The sequence below is a fragment of the Trematomus bernacchii genome, unplaced genomic scaffold (genome assembly GCF_902827165.1).
Source record: "Trematomus bernacchii unplaced genomic scaffold, fTreBer1.1, whole genome shotgun sequence".
NCBI lineage: Eukaryota > Metazoa > Chordata > Actinopteri > Perciformes > Nototheniidae > Trematomus > Trematomus bernacchii.
This window is the reverse complement of record NW_022987932.1, coordinates 27,664-46,139: the sequence shown is the minus strand read 5'-3', so window position 1 is coordinate 46,139 and position 18,476 is coordinate 27,664. Positions and strand designations below refer to the sequence as shown.

At 40.2% G+C, this 18,476-nt stretch overlaps 1 long non-coding RNA gene across 1 annotated transcript; it reads right to left on the bottom strand.

Annotated features, from left to right (window-relative positions):
- Positions 1–11,594: 11,594 nt before the first annotated feature.
- LOC117470663 lies at positions 11,595–18,205 on the bottom strand. Its single transcript, XR_004554708.1, has 3 exons — positions 18,086–18,205; positions 12,623–12,673; positions 11,595–11,688 (listed from the first exon to the last, which is right to left on the bottom strand). It is a non-coding gene; the product is annotated as an uncharacterized LOC117470663 (long non-coding RNA).
- Positions 18,206–18,476: the final 271 nt, after the last annotated feature.

Genomic DNA, 18,476 nt, shown 5'->3' with positions numbered 1-18,476 from the left:
TAATGTCTGATAGAAGTCATGATAGAAGGTCTCGTGATGATAGAAGTTCATGATGATGATAGAAGTCATGATGTCTGATAGAAGTCATGATGTCTGATAGAAGTCATGATGTCTGATAGAAGTCATGATGTCTGATAGAAGTCATGATGTCTGATAGAAGTCATGATGATAGAAGTCGTGATGTCTGATAGAAGTCATGATGATAGAAGTCATGATGTCTGATAGAAGTCATGATGTCTGATAGAAGTCATGATGATAGAAGTCATGATGTCTGATAGAAGTCATGATGTCTGATAGAAGTCATGATGATAGAAGTCATGATGTCTGATAGAAGTCATGATGTCATGATAGAAGTCATGATGATAGAAGTCATGATGTCTGATAGAAGTCATGATGATAGAAGTCATGATGTCTGATAGAAGTCATGATGATAGAAGTCATGATGTCTGATAGAAGTCATGATGTCTGATAGAAGTCATGATGATAGAAGTCATGATGTCTGATAGAAGTCATGATGTCTGATAGAAGTCATGATGTCTGATAGAAGTCATGATGATAGAAGTCATGATGTCTGATAGAAGTCATGATGATAGAAGTCATGATGTCTGATAGAAGTCATGATGTCTGATAGAAGTCATGATGATAGAAGTCATGATGTCTGATAGAAGTCATGATGTCTGATAGAAGTGATAATGTCTGATAGAAGTCATGATGTCTGATAGAAGTCATGATGTCTGATAGAAGTCATGATGTCTGATAGAAGTCATGATGATAGAAGTCATGATGTCTGATAGAAGTCATGATGATAGAAGTCATGATGTCTGATAGAAGTCATGATGTCTGATAGAAGTCATGATGTCTGATAGAAGTCATGATGATAGAAGTCATGATGTCTGATAGAAGTCATGATGATAGAAGTCATGTCTGATAGAAGTCATGATGTCTGATAGAAGTCATGATGTCTGATAGAAGTCATGATGTCTGATAGAAGTCGTGATGATAGAAGTCGTGATGTCTGATAGAAGTCATGATGTCTGATAGAAGTCATGATGATAGAAGTCATGATGTCTGATAGAAGTCATGATGTCTGATAGAAGTCATGATGATAGAAGTCATGATGTCTGATAGAAGTCATGATGTCTGATAGAAGTCATGATGTCTGATAGAAGTCATGTCTGATAGAAGTCATGATGATAGAAGTCATGATGTCTGATAGAAGTCATGATGATAGAAGTCATGATGTCTGATAGAAGTCATGATGTCTGATAGAAGTCATGATGTCTGATAGAAGTCATGATGATAGAAGTCATGATGTCTGATAGAAGTCATGATGATAGAAGTCATGATGTCTGATAGAAGTCATGATGTCTGATAGAAGTCATGATGTCTGATAGAAGTCATGATGATAGAAGTCATGATGTCTGATATAAGTCATGATGTCTGATAGATGTCATGATGTCTGATAGAAGTCATGATGTCTGATAGAAGTCATGATGTCTGATAGAAGTCATGATGTCTGATAGAAGTCATGATGTCTGATAGATGTCATGATGTCTGATAGAAGTCATGATGTCTGATAGAAGTCATGATGTCTGATAGAAGTCATGATGTCTGATAGAAGTCATGATGATAGAAGTCGTCATGTCTGATAGAAGTCATGATGTCTGATAGATGTCATGATGTCTGATAGAAGTCATGATGTCTGATAGAAGTCATGATGTCTGATAGATGTCATGATGTCTGATAGAAGTCATGATGTCTGATAGAAGTCATGATGTCTGATAGAAGTCATGATGTCTGATAGAAGTCATGATGTCTGATAGATGTCATGATGTCTGATAGAAGTCATGATGTCTGATAGAAGTCATGATGTCTGATAGAAGTCATGACGTCTGATAGATGTCATGATGTCTGATAGAAGTCATGATGTCTGATAGAAGTCATGATGTCTGATAGAAGTCTTGATGATAGAAGTCATGATGTCTGATAGAAGTCGTGATGTCTGATAGAAGTCGTGATGTCTGATAGAAGTCATGATGATAGAAGTCATGATGTCTGATAGAAGTCATGATGATAGAAGTCGTGATGTCTGATAGAAGTCATGATGTCTGATAGAAGTCATGATGATAGAAGTCGTGATGTCTGATAGAAGTCGTGATGTCTGATAGAAGTCATGATGATAGAAGTCATGATGTCTGATAGAAGTCATGATGATAGAAGTCATGATGTCCGATAGAAGTCGTGATGTCCGATAGAAGTCGTGATGTCCGATAGAAGTCGTGATGTCTGATAGAAGTCGTGATGTCTGATAGAAGTCGTGATGTCTGATAGAAGTCGTGATGTCTGATGGAAGTCGTGATGTCTGATGGAAGTCGTGATGTCTGATGGAAGTCGTGATGTCTGATAGAAGTCGTGATGTCTGATAGAAGTCGTGATGTCTGATAGAAGTCGTGATGTCTTATAGAAGTCGTGATGTCTGATAGAAGTCGTGATGTCTGATAGAAGTCATGATGTCTGATAGAAGTCATGATGTCTGATAGATGTCATAATGTCTGATAGAAGTCATGATGATAGAAGTCATGATGTCTGATAGAAGTCATGATCTCTGATAGAAGTCATAATGTCTGATAGAAGTCATGATAGCCCTGATGGCTCCCATAGGATTGTTGTCGACATCCTCGTGGATTCATCTTCTTATTATAGACACATGCATTTCCAAACATTTGGTCTACCTACGCTGTAAAATGTATTATCTCTTCGATTTACACACGGCATCTATTGCACGTCTGTCCGTCCTGGGAGAGGGATCCCTCCTCTGTTGCTCTCCCTGAGGTTTCTCTCATGTTCCCCTTTAAACTGTGGGGTTTTTCTCCGGAAGTGTTTCCTTGTACGATGTGAGGGTCTAAGGACAGAGGGTGTCGTTTTTCTCATACTGATATTCTGAACAAACTGTGCTGTTGTATTTGCTGTAAAGTGTCTTTACTGTAGGGTATTTTTATTATATGTACAGCACTTTGGCTCGACCAAAAATCGTTTATAAATGTGCTATATAAATAAAACTTGATTTGATTTGATGATGTCTGATAGAAGTCATGATGTCTGATAGAAGTCATGATGATAGAAGTCATGATGTCTGATAGAAGTCATGATGATAGAAGTCATGATGTCTGATAGAAGTCATGATGATAGAAGTCATGATGTCTGATAGAAGTCATGATGTCTGATAGAAGTCATGATGATAGAAGTCATGATGATAGAAGTCATGATGTCTGATAGAAGTCATGATGTCTGATAGAAGTCATGATGTCTGATAGAAGTAATGATGTCTGATAGAAGTCATGATGATAGAAGTCATGATGATAGAAGTCATGATGTCTGATAGAAGTCATGATGTCTGATAGAAGTCATGATGTCTGATAGAAGTCATAATGTCTGATAGAAGTCATGATGTCTGATAGAAGTCATGATGTCAGATAGAAGTCATAATGTCTGATAGAAGTCATGATGTCTGATAGAAGTCATAATGTCTGATAGAAGTCATGATGTCTGATAGAAGTCATGATGTCTGATAGAAGTCATGATGATAGAAGTCATGATGTCTGATAGAAGTCATGATGTCTGATAGAAGTCATGATGATAGAAGTCATGATGTCTGATAGAAGTCATGATGTCTGATAGAAGTCATGATGATAGAAGTCATGATGTCTGATAGAAGTCATGATGTCTGATAGAAGTCATGATGTCTGATAGAAGTCGTGATGATAGAAGTCATAATGTCTGATAGAAGTCATGATGTCTGATAGAAGTCATGATGTCTGATAGAAGTCATGATGATAGAAGTCATGATGTCTGATAGAAGTCATGATGTCTGATAGAAGTCATGATGATAGAAGTCATGATGTCTGATAGAAGTCATGATGTCTGATAGAAGTCATGATGATAGAAGTCATGATGTCTGATAGAAGTCATGATGTCTGATAGAAGTCGTGATGTCTGATAGAAGTCGTGATGTCTGATAGAAGTCATGATGATAGAAGTCGTGATGTCTGATAGAAGTCATGATGTCTGATAGAAGTCATGATGATAGAAGTCATGATGTCTGATAGAAGTCATGATGATAGAAGTCATGATGTCTGATAGAAGTCATGATGATAGAAGTCATAATGTCTGATAGAAGTCATGATGTCTGATAGAAGTCATGATGTCAGATAGAAGTCATAATGTCTGATAGAAGTCATGATGTCTGATAGAAGTCATGATGTCTGATAGAAGTCATGATGATAGAAGTCATGATGTCTGATAGAAGTCATGATGTCTGATAGAAGTCATGATGATAGAAGTCATGATGTCTGATAGAAGTCATGATGTCTGATAGAAGCCATGATGATAGAAGTCATGATGTCTGATAGAAGTCATGATGTCTGATAGAAGTCATGATGTCTGATAGAAGTCGTGATGATAGAAGTCATAATGTCTGATAGAAGTCATGATGTCTGATAGAAGTCATGATGTCTGATAGAAGTCATGATGATAGAAGTCATGATGTCTGATAGAAGTCATGATGATAGAAGTCATGATGTCTGATAGAAGTCATGATGATAGAAGTCGTGATGTCTGATAGAAGTCGTGATGTCTGATAGCAGTCGTGAGGTCTGATAGAAGTCATGATGATAGAAGTTGTGATGTCTGATAGAAGTCATGATGTCTGATAGAAGTCATGATGATAGAAGTCGTGATGTCTGATAGAAGTCATGATGATAGAAGTCGTGATGTCTGATAGAAGTCATGATGATATAAGTCATGATGATAGAAGTCATGATGTCTGATAGAAGTCATGATGTCTGATAGAAGTCGTGACGTCTGATAGAAGTCATGATGATAGAAGTCATAATGTCTGATAGAAGTCATGATGTCTGATAGAAGTCATGATGATAGAAGTCATAATGTCTGATAGAAGTCATGATGTCTGATAGAAGTCATGATGTCAGATAGAAGTCATAATGTCTGATAGAAGTCATGATGTCTGATAGAAGTCATAATGTCTGATAGAAGTCATGATGTCTGATAGAAGTCATGATGTCTGATAGAAGTCATGATGATAGAAGTCATGATGTCTGATAGAAGTCATGATGTCTGATAGAAGTCGTGATGATAGAAGTCATAATGTCTGATAGAAGTCATGATGTCTGATAGAAGTCATGATGTCTGATAGAAGTCATGATGATAGAAGTCATGATGTCTGATAGAAGTCATGATGTCTGATAGAAGTCATGATGATAGAAGTCATGATGTCTGATAGAAGTCATGATGTCTGATAGAAGTCATGATGTCTGATAGAAGTCATGATGATAGAAGTCAAGATGATAGAAGTCATGATGTCTGATAGAAGTCGTGATGTCTGATAGAAGTCATGATGTCTGATAGAAGTCATGATGATAGAAGTCGTGATGTCTGATAGAAGTCATGATGATAGAAGTCATGATGATAGAAGTCAAGATGATAGAAGTCATGATGATAGAAGTCAAGATGATAGAAGTCATGATGTCTGATAGAAGTCATAATGTCTGATAGAAGTCGTGATGTCTGATAGAAGTCATGATGATAGAAGTCATGATGTCTGATAGAAGTCATGATGTCTGATAGAAGTCATGATGATAGAAGTCATGATGTCTGATAGAAGTCATGATGATAGAAGTCATGATGATAGAAGTCATGATGTCTGATAGAAGTCATGATGATAGAAGTCATGATGTCTGATAGAAGTCATGATGATAGAAGTCATGATGTCTGATAGAAGTCATGATGTCTGATAGAAGTCATGATGATAGAAGTCATGATGTCTGATAGAAGTCATGATGTCTGATAGAAGTCGTGATGTCTGATAGAAGTCGTGATGTCTGATAGAAGTCATGATGATAGAAGTCGTGATGTCTGATAGAAGTCATGATGTCTGATAGAAGTCATGATGATAGAAGTCATGATGTCTGATAGAAGTCATGATGATAGAAGTCATGATGTCTGATAGAAGTCATGATGATAGAAGTCATAATGTCTGATAGAAGTCATGATGTCTGATAGAAGTCATGATGTCAGATAGAAGTCATAATGTCTGATAGAAGTCATGATGTCTGATAGAAGTCATGATGTCTGATAGAAGTCATGATAATAGAAGTCATGATGTCTGATAGAAGTCATGATGTCTGATAGAAGTCATGTGATAGAAGTCATGATGTCTGATAGAAGTCATGATGTCTGATAGAAGCCATGATGATAGAAGTCATGATGTCTGATAGAAGTCATGATGTCTGATAGAAGTCATGATGTCTGATAGAAGTCGTGATGATAGAAGTCATAATGTCTGATAGAAGTCATGATGTCTGATAGAAGTCATGATGTCTGATAGAAGTCATGATGATAGAAGTCATGATGTCTGATAGAAGTCATGATGATAGAAGTCATGATGTCTGATAGAAGTCATGATGATAGAAGTCGTGATGTCTGATAGAAGTCGTGATGTCTGATAGCAGTCGTGAGGTCTGATAGAAGTCATGATGATAGAAGTTGTGATGTCTGATAGAAGTCATGATGTCTGATAGAAGTCATGATGATAGAAGTCGTGATGTCTGATAGAAGTCATGATGATAGAAGTCGTGATGTCTGATAGAAGTCATGATGATATAAGTCATGATGATAGAAGTCATGATGTCTGATAGAAGTCATGATGTCTGATAGAAGTCGTGATGTCTGATAGAAGTCATGATGATAGAAGTCATAATGTCTGATAGAAGTCATGATGTCTGATAGAAGTCATGATGATAGAAGTCATAATGTCTGATAGAAGTCATGATGTCTGATAGAAGTCATGATGTCAGATAGAAGTCATAATGTCTGATAGAAGTCATGATGTCTGATAGAAGTCATAATGTCTGATAGAAGTCATGATGTCTGATAGAAGTCATGATGTCTGATAGAAGTCATGATGATAGAAGTCATGATGTCTGATAGAAGTCATGATGTCTGATAGAAGTCATGATGTCTGATAGAAGTCATGATGTCTGATAGAAGTCATGATGATAGAAGTCATGATGTCTGATAGAAGTCATGATGTCTGATAGAAGTCATGATGTCTGATAGAAGTCATGATGATAGAAGTCAAGATGATAGAAGTCATGATGTCTGATAGAAGTCGTGATGTCTGATAGAAGTCATGATGTCTGATAGAAGTCATGATGATAGAAGTCGTGATGTCTGATAGAAGTCATGATGATAGAAGTCATGATGATAGAAGTCAAGATGATAGAAGTCATGATGATAGAAGTCAAGATGATAGAAGTCACGATGTCTGATAGAAGTCACGATGTCTGATAGAAGTCACGATGTCTGATAGAAGTCACGATGTCTGATAGATGTCACGATGTCTGATAGAAGTCATGATGTCTGATAGAAGTCATGATGATAGAAGTCATGATGTCTGATAGAAGTCACGATGTCTGATAGAAGTCATGATGATAGAAGTCGTGATGTCTGGTAGAAGTCATGATGTCTGATAGAAGTCATGATGATAGAAGTCATAATGTCTGATAGAAGTCATGATGTCTGATAGAAGTCATGATGTCTGATAGAAGTCATGATGATAGAAGTCATGATGTCTGATAGAAGTCATGATGTCTGATAGAAGTCATGATGTCTGATAGAAGTCATGATGATAGAAGTCATGATGTCTGATAGAAGTCATGATGATAGAAGTCATGATGATAGAAGTCATGATGATAGAAGTCAGGATGATAGAAGTCATGATGTCTGATAGAAGTCATGATGATAGAAGTCGTGATGTCTGATAGAAGTCATGATGTCTGATAGAAGTCGTGATGTCTGATAGAAGTCGTGATGATAGAAGTCATAATGTCTGATAGAAGTCATGATGATAGAAGTCATGATGTCTGATCGAAGTCATAATGTCTGATAGAAGTCGTGATGTCTGATAGAAGTCGTGATGTCTGATAGAAGTCGTGATGTCTGATAGAAGTCATAATGTCTGATAGAAGTCGTGATGTCTGATAGAAGTCGTGATGTCTGATAGAAGTCGTGATGTCTGATAGAAGTCGTGATGTCTGATAGAAGTCATGATGTCTGATAGAAGTCATGATGTCTGATAGAAGTCATGATGATAGAAGTCATGATGATAGAAGTCGTGATGTCTGATAGAAGTCGTGATGTCTGATAGAAGTCGTGATGTCTGATAGAAGTCGTGATGTCTGATAGAAGTCGTGATGTCTGATAGAAGTCATAATGTCTGATAGAAGTCATAATGTCTGATAGAAGTCATGATGTCTGATAGAAGTCATAATGTCTGATAGAAGTCGTGATGTCTGATAGAAGTCGTGATGTCTGATAGAAGTCGTGATGTCTGATAGAAGTCGTGATGTCTGATAGAAGTCGTGATGTCTGATAGGAGTCATGATGATAGAAGTCATGATGTCTGATAGAAGTCATGATGATAGAAGTCATGATGTCTGATAGAAGTCATGATGATAGAAGTCGTGATGTCTGATAGAAGTCATGATGTCTGATAGAAGTCATGATGATAGGAAGTATGAGTCTGATAGAAGTCATGATGTCTGATAGAAGTCATGATGTCTGATAGAAGTCATATGATAGAAGTCATGATTCTGATAGAAGTCATGATGTCTGATAGAAGTCATGATGGATAGAAGTCATGATTTGATAGAAGTCATGATGTCTGATAGAAGTCATGATGATAGAAGTCATTGATGTCTGATAGAAGTCATGAGTCTGATAGAAGTTCATGATGATAGAAGTCATGATGTCTGATAGAAGTCATGATGATAGAAGTCATGATGTCTGATAGAAGTCATGATGATAGAAGTCATGATGTCTGATAGAAGTCATGATGATAGAAGTCATGATGTCTGATAGAAGTCATGATGTCTGATAGAAGTCATGATGTCTGATAGAAGTCATGATGATAGAAGTCATGATGTCTGATAGAAGTCATGATGTCTGATAGAAGTCATGATGATAGAAGTCATGATGTCTGATAGAAGTCATGATGATAGAAGTCATGATGTCTGATAGAAGTCATGATGTCTGATAGAAGTCATGATGATAGAAGTCATGATGTCTGATAGAAGTCATGATGATAGAAGTCATGATGTCTGATAGAAGTCATGATGATAGAAGTCATGATGTCTGATAGAAGTCATGATGATAGAAGTCATGTCTGATAGAAGTCATGATGTCTGATAGAAGTCATGATGATAGAAGTCATGATGTCTGATAGAAGTCATGATGATAGAAGTCGTGATGTCTGATAGAAGTCATGATGATAGAAGTCATGATGTCTGATAGAAGTCATGATGTCTGATAGAAGTCATGATGTCTAATAGAAGTCATGATGATAGAAGTCATGATGTCTGATAGAAGTCGTGATGTCTGATAGAAGTCGTGATGTCTGATAGAAGTTGTGATGTCTGATAGAAGTCATGATGTCTGATAGAAGTCATGATGTCTGATAGAAGTCATGATGTCTGATAGAAGTCATGATGTCTGATAGAAGTCATGATGTCTGAAATAAGAAACGTTGTTATATTTAACATCATTAATCATATTATAGTATTTCTCTAATTATTGAGACAACATGTTACCTGGACTCCATGTCCTGCAGGCTCCGCCCCACTCTCACTCCCCATGCTCTGATTGGCTGAACCCTGACCTCCAGCTGCTTCTTCAGAGATTCCAGCGCCTCGCTCACAAACTGATACCTGAGCAGGTGAGTTTATGATATAACACACAGGTGAGTTTATGATCTACATGCAGAGTTAATACATGTACATGCAGAGTTAATACATCTACATGCAGAGTTAATACATCTACATGGAGAGTTAATACATGTACATGTACTAGCGCGTGCGTGCGCGTTAGTTTTAAAGACCCCCATAGAGCTCAGTTTATAACTCGAACCCTGACTTCATGTGGAGGAGAGGAGTGGACTCTGCTGCTAAGGCTAGTGCACATGTCTGTATACAGGTCTCTCAGAGAGAGAGAGAGAGAGTGTGTGTGTGTGTGTGTGTGTGTGTGTGTGTGTGAGGTTGAACAAAAAGGGCACTTTTAGGTTAAGGTTGATTATTATTCACAGTGCCTGAAGCTAATGAGATGCGAGGTTAGAACTGGGAAAGAGAGCAGTGGTGAAACTCCCCTCACTTGATGGTGAAACTTGGTGGAGGTCAGGAAGCGGTCAATGTGACGGGAAGCCACCAGGACACGAGTGCGGAAGTGTAGATAAATGCACGTCTGCAGAAAAAGTTTCAGACAAAGAAACTGGGAGGTGGTTTGCCGTCCTTCACCAAGGTCAACCGATAAGGAACAAGAAGGCTTTGCTATAAAGGTGCAAGAACAACGTTTGTTTAGCTGTACTGGGGTCTGCTCGCTCTTTGATTTATGTCTTTTGACGTAATAAAAGTTATATTGCATCGAACTCTGTCTGCCTCCAGCTTCTGAACCTGCTATAATGTGATGGGATAGTGTGGAGGAGGTTTAACTGGCCCAGACCCAGATTTTCCTCCAACCTGTACCTGTGATTCAGGTGTGTGTGTGTATGTATATGTATATGTGTATGTGTGTATGTGTATGTGTATGTGTGTATCTGTGATTCATGTGTGTGTGTGTATCTGTGATTCATGTGTGTGTGTGTGTATGTGTGTCCCTGTGATTCATGTGTGTGTGTATGTGTGTGTACCTGTGATTCATGTGTGTGTGTGTATGTGTGTACCTGTGATTCATGTGTATGTGTGTGTGTGTATGTGTGTGTACCTGTGATTCATGTGTGTGTGTATGTGTGTACCTGTGATTCATGTGTATGTGTGTGTACCTGTGATTCATGTGTGTGTGTGTATGTGTGTGTACCTGTGATTCATGTGTGTGTGTGTATGTGTGTGTACCTGTGATTCATGTGTGTGTGTGTGTACCTGTGATTCATGTGTGTGTGTGTGTGTGTGTGTATGTGTGTACCTGTGATTCATGTGTGTGTGTATGTGTGTACCTGTGATTCATGTGTGTGTGTGTGTATCCCTGTGATTCATGTGTGTGTGTGTGTACCTGTGGATCATGTGTGTGTGTATGTGTGTATATGTGTACCTGTGGATCATGTGTGTGTGTGTGTGTACCTGTGATTCATGTGTGTGTGTGTATGTGTGTATGTGTGTACCTGTGATTTGTGTGTGTGTGTGTGTGTGTGTGTACCTGTGGTTCATGTGTGTGTGTGTGTGTGTATGTGTGTGTACCAGTGGTTCATGTGTGTGGGTATATGTGTGTGTGTACCTGTGGTTCATGTGTGCAGTGAGCTGGCAGTCTCTACAGGTGAGCACCTTGCAGGTGAAGCAGAACAGCTGGAGCGGCTCGGAGGGGTGCAGCCTGCAGAACTTGATGGGGGGGGGGGGACACGCCTCCTGGAGGGGGGGCGACAGGTTTAAAGGGTGTGTGTGTGTGTGTGTGTGTGTGTGTGTGTGTGTGTGTGTGTGTGGGGACCTACCTGTGGGGGGGGGGGTGGTTGAGCAGGTGGTGTGTCCTGGTGACGGAGACTCGACGGTGTGCCGACACACACACATCGCACAGAGCCTCGTTGCAGTCCACACACCAGCATCTGGCCGAGGGCGAGTCACAGCTGCTGCACTGAGGACACAACGACAAATACTGACCAACGTTTGGGAGGCATTATATACAATAAAGAAATATTTAAATATTTGGTAAAAATAAGCTGTGTTATTTAGATCTCTTTTTAATATTTTCTTTAAAAGGTCGGAATATTTGCAAACACTAAAGTCGTATACATTTGAATTAAAACATCTTAATTTTAGGAGGAAACCAAAACGAATTTCTGATATTTGGGAAATGTATTTATTGAGAACATGGTGGAAATATATATTTTATATTAATTAAGTTTTTATTTTTTCTAGATTTTATTTATTTTTTCTATTCTTAATATTTGCAAAAATAAAAGTTGTAATATTTCAAAAAATAATTGTAGAAATAGGAAAAAGAAGTTGTGATATTTGGGATAAAAAGGTTGAAATACTTTTAGTTCAGTCAGACAACTCACGTGTTTCTTAATATGTTTATTAGAAGCAGCATATAGTTTGAGTTTGGCATCTCATCACTCCACAGATATACATAGCACATTGAGTGATGATTAGATAACTAACACCCGAGCCTACAGGTGGAAGCTGGGGTGGTGGGGGGGCAGGCAAGCAGCAGCAACATGAAACAGCAACACCTCGGGAGATCAATACCTCCCTCATCTCAGCCACACCTGGTCTCTCTCTACGTGAGGGGAGATCAATACCTCCCTCATCTCAGCCACACCTGGTCTCTCTCTACGTGAGGGGAGATCAATACCTCCCTCATCTCAGCCACACCTGGTCTCTCTCTACGTGAGGGGAGATCAATACCTCCCTCATCTCAGCCACACCTGGTCTCTCTCTACGTGAGGGGAGATCAATACCTCCCTCATCTCAGCCACACCTGGTCTCTCTACGTGAGGGGAGATCAATACCTCCCTCATCTCAGCCACACCTGGTCTCTCTCACTCCATCAAAGTTCCTGTTACCTGCTGACTGAAACCTGCCGACGTCTCCATGTCCTCCATGTCCTCCATGTCCTGGGGGAGAGACACAATGCAGGCGTTTAGAGCAGCAAGAGTTAGAAACAGGATTCACACAGGGTACAAATAAAGACACAATAGAGTGACAGAGTGACAGAGTGACAGAGAGACAGAGTGACAGAGTGACAGAGTGACAGGGTGACAGGGTGACAGGGTGACAGGGAGACAGAGTGACAGAGTGACAGAGTGACAGGGTGACAGGGTGACAGGGAGACAGGGTGACAGAGAGACAGAGAGACAGAGTGACAGAGTGACAGAGTGACAGAGAGACAGAGAGACAGAGTGACAGAGTGACAGAGTGACAGAGAGACAGAGAGACAGGGTGAGAGAGTGACAGGGTGAGAGGGTGACAGGGTGACAGAGAGACAGGGTGACAGGGTGACAGGGTGACAGGGTGACAGGGTGACAGGGTGACAGGGTGACAGGGTGACAGAGTGACAGAGAGACAGGGTGACAGGGTGACAGGGTGACAGAGAGACAGAGTGACAGAGAGACAGGGTGACAGGGTGACAGAGTGACAGGGTGACAGGGTGACAGGGTGACAGGGTGACAGAGAGACAGGGTGACAGGGTGACAGAGTGATAGAGCCCCTCCTCCAACACCCGAACGCGCACATGACCAATGAGGGCACAAGATAAGTTTGTGCACAGATGGAAGGCTGACAGGCAGGTAGGCCATCCAATCATTTTAGCCCCGGCTAAAATGATTGGTCGTGCTTTTTACAGTACCACGGCTTCCAAAGATGACATTTTTTTTATGGATTTTTTGTCAAAGCAATATTCATTGCTATCGGGATGTTAAGAGCATTCCATGGAAAAAATGTTTGCCGCCGGGTAATTTAGTGGGAATGCTGATACAGCATTCCCACTATATGTTATGCTACGGACAAAATTCTTATTATTATTCCATCCAATTATTTTGTCCGTCTTCTCCTCCCACATTCAACATCGCAGAAACTCCTTTCAAACATCAAAATGTTCAGCTCGGTCGGGAATCGATGGCTATTACTTTTATCATTCATAACTTTCATAATTCCAGAGATACATCCCATAATACATCACATTTTTAACCATTGAAGTCAATGGAGAAATTCTTCAGACTTCAACAAATCTTCATGCGACTTCAACTGCTAACTGTTCATTCATACTTTCACTCAGAAACCTCATAATGTTACACATCTTTCTGACATTATTCGTGTAACACAACTTTTAAATCTGATTCTTACTTTTAGAGATATTAAACATTGTTCAGACCTTGGTAAAGAAGTTTTCTTCAGATTTTAACATTAACTAGAGTGCGTGATGTCACAGTGGAGGAAATCTTGAAATGTGCCTTATTATTTTTTTAAACTGCCATAATTCCCAAACCCTACATTCCTGAGACATCATTTTTCATGACAAACGTAGGAAAACATCTCGTAGCTTGAAAAACGACAAATAATTAAGCAAAATAATTAAACAAAATGCCTCTTGAGGGCATGAAGTGACAAAAACGTTCAACATGTCTCCATTAAAGCCCATTGTAATTTCAGGCAGATATTTCCTCACAGCAGCAGCCGCACACCTTTCTTAAACTGCCAAAAAGGCCACATTATTAACCCGAAAGTACACAAAAATTACACTTCAGATACTCAACTTCCTTGACATGCTTCACGTTTTGAAATTTCACAGATATCTGTTATCGTTCTTCCACAAAACGTTCACATGTAAGAGGTTTATCTCTCATTCAGAACAATGCAAACCTTTCATCTCTACAGAGCTCGTTAGCTCAACTATAAACACCTGTGTAATGGAACACGATGATGTCATAACACACAGGTGTTCGTGTTTGAGCTAACGACGTGGTCACTGGAGTTTAACAGACTGTCTGAGCCTATTCTTTTCTGTCTGATGGAGACTTCATACTGACTTCAACATGTTCCACCTATTTTATACATTATTGGGGACACACAGCTGTCGTCGTTAGCTCAAATATAAACACCTGTGTCATGGAACACGATGATGTCACATTGACAGGTTTGGTAACGATGCAGCCATCAACGCATCTAAGCGTATTATGGGGTGTCATCAAATGCCGTTGCCATGGCGAAAGACCACGATGTCGCTGTAAGTCCAATGGACACGGTCCGATCGTCCCCCAAACTTCGCTTGTATATCACCGGTCCAGCCCTCAACAGCTCTACGTCAATTATGGGGTTTCTTCAAATGCCGTTGCCATGGCAACACAATGCTCGCCATGAAACACGGTTTTCTCAAAACTTCAGTGAAAATGCTCCAAACGGCCCAAAACTTCACAGGTTTGGTAACGATGCAGCCATCAACGCATCTAAGCGTATTATGGGGTGTCATCAAATGCCGTTGCCATGGCGACAGACCACTCGCCATGAAACACAATGTCGCTGTAAGTCCAATGGACACGGTCCGATCGTCCCCCAATCTTCACTTGTATATCACCGGTCCATGCCTCAACAGCTCTACGCCAAATCTGAGATCTCACCATATGCCGTTTCCATGGAAACGCATCCCTCGCCATAAAAGACGATGTCGCTATAACTCCTATGAAAATGTTCAAAAAGTGCTCAAACTTCACATGTGTGCTAACAGTCCAGCCGTGAAGACATCTACGGGACATGCCGTTGCCATGGCAACACAATGCCCGCCATGAAACACGGTTTTCTCATATCTTCAGTGAAAATGCTCCAAATGGCCCAAAACTTCACAGGTTTGGTAACGATGCAGCCATCAACGCATCTAAGCGTATTATGGGATGTCATCAAATGCCGTTGGCATGGCGACAGATCATTCGCCATCAAGTTAGTTAAAAAGTTTGCAGTTCAAATATTCTGCTGCTTTTCCAAGCTTTTTTACTTTCTTTTCTTCTCTCATCACACATTCAAGCCCCCAGTGTTCATGTATCATTTCAATCTAAATTCTTCACTTTCTTCTTACACATTACATTTCAGCATAGCAGTTTAGCGTCAGCTTTTCAGCATAAAGCATTCCCACTAGCAATTTCCTCAGGAATTGCATTCTCTAGTTTTTATTTGTCCCGCTCATGGTACGCGAAACTCAATGTACAATAATTGCCAACAAAACATGTCTCTACAACACACCATTGAGCGAAAAGGAGCAGGGAGAAGAAAAAAATCTTATATGACCTGCCCCTTTCTAAAAAAAATAAAAATAAATAGAAATAGATGGTCTGCCCTTCATAATACATTTTCTTTCTTTTTTTTCTTTTTTTCACAGCCAAACATAACATAACAGTGTCTTAGGATACTAAGAGAAACACAAAAAATACTTATTTCCCACTTGACGGTTTACGGAAAGAAACAAAACAACAAAAAACAACACCAAATAATAATATGTAAAGATTTTAAAAAGCTAATCCCATCATACCCATATATGGAGGTGGTCTGCCTCTTCCTGTGAGGAGGAGACCTCAGACCAAACAGAGAAACTGCTCTTCCTGTGAGGAGGAGACCTCTGACCGAACAGAGGAGAGAAACTGCTCTTCCTGTGAGGAGGAGACCTCTGACCGAACAGAGGAGAGAAACTGCTCTTCCTGTGAGGAGGAGACCTCTGACCGAACAGAGGAGAGAAACTGCTCTTCCTGTGAGGAGGAGACCTCTGACCGAACAGAGGAGAGAAACTGCTCTTCCTGTGAGGAGGAGACCTCTGACCGAACAGAGGAGAGAAACTGGGAGCTTCAAATATTTATTAATAATAATATTATTTATTTATATTTAGAGACCGGCCTCATCAGAGTTTTTACTTTAGGCCCCGCCCACACGGAGACGAAGCAGGTGTTATTGTTGTGGCAATTCAGCACTCACAACAGGAAAGAATGAAACAGAGAGGAATCAATAAAACACAAACACAGATATAGCTGATCAGCAATTATTATTTAGTTGTTGCAACAAACAAACAATAATGGGGAGTACATCACCTGCTGCCACAGCAGCCAATCGCAGTATCAACAATCATACAGCATATATAGCCACTGCAATGAACACACACACATTTTCCCTAAGCATGTTTAACGCACACACATTTGATCATGCAGCCTACCACACAAATGTCACATGTTTTTCTCTCTGAAAGCTATACTTATGTTGAAAAGTCATCATCTCATGACATCTTTAGGATTAGTTAACTAACAACGGTTAACTGTTTTTATAACCTGAGGCCTTCTCTGAACTTCCTCTACCCTCGGTGTCAGCTCACTTAAAATGAATACATCTATTGATAATTCAGAACGACCATTGTCTCTCTAACTCTGTGTGACCCAACTCAGTAACACACATCATATAGCTTACCATGTGACCTTAATAAAGATTGCCATAACATTATCCGCTATAGTTCTGTATCCTATGGACGGTTCGTCCACACGAGGCCGTAACGGAGCCGTGGTAACGGAGCCCTGAAACGGTAACGCATCCCAAAGTGGGAAGGTCTGGTAACGAAACGTTTGCGGCTCCATGTGTACGCCCTAAACGATCATAGCCCCGCCTCTCATGCTCACCCTGTGTCACCCGCGTCATTGCTGATGCGTTTTGCCAACAACAACAACAACAAGAACAGTGGCGGATCACAGGGTTGCGTTCGTGCTCCAGACGCTACTGACCATGATACAGATGTTAGTGCAAAATCTACAGCTCCTCTACCACAGCCATCGGCAACAAGTGGACATGGAGAACTACATGAACTACCTGTTGCTAAATCCACCGCGGAGAATAAACAGAAGGGCAACCATGGCAACCATGCTCGGGGCCAGGTCTTATTCACTGCTTTTGGTGTATTTTGTGGCGGAAGTACAGCGCCACTTACAGGCCCGGCATATGTACTACAGCGTCTCCAGCGGGTCGAGTGGTCTCGTGCGGACAGACACGTTTCTTGAGCCGATTGCGTGTGGACGGAAGACTTTCTTGATATCGACTTCGGTTCGTTTTCGTCTCTGTGTAGACGGGGCCTCTCAGACAGAACAATGAAACGCCTCCTCTGCTAAGGAAGAGGCTGGAGGCCACCAACGCACATCTCGGGATGTTTTGACTTGAATTCTGAGATTTTCAAGAAAAACTCTAATCCGACAAAATCCTATTCAGAAATGCATTTTCAGAAAAAAAATGAAAGTAATAAATATTTTTTTTAAATAAAAACAAAAAATGAAATTCAGATAAAACCTTTTCTTCAGAACTCTGAAGTCAAAAGTAAGAATGTCGTTTTTACTTTTCCTCACATGTCAATACTTTTTCGCACTACTCCTACTAAACGAAAGATGCATCCTCTGCTGTGTTGTGGTCGCTCTACAGAAGTCTGCAGAACGTTTTAAAGCCCCTGAGCTTTGTTGTGGCAGCTCTACAGAAGCCTGCAGAACGTTTTAAAATCCCTGACCTGTTAGTAAACTCACCGTTACCTCCGCCTCCTCCACGGTCCGCAGACAGAACTTCAGAGGTTCCTCTTTTCGTCTTGGTTCAGTTTTAACGGCAGTTCGTCCGGTAGCGAACTGAACCCGGGATCAGAGAGGAACTGCCGGCTCTCACGGAAACAGGGGAGTTAGCGAAGTCTGTTCGTCAGGTTCGCGCGAACACAGGCGAACTTCCTTCCTGCAGGTCTTTCAAAATAAAACGAGTGAGGCAATGTTTAATGGCGGGGGACACCTGGCGTTGAAGGTACATTACCGCGCCCTACTGTGCTGGAGTGTGGACCACAGGTCAGGGGAAAACAGTGAGAACAAATACATAAATTAATTAATAAATCAATCAATCAATTAAATAAATATTAAAATAAAATACAAATAC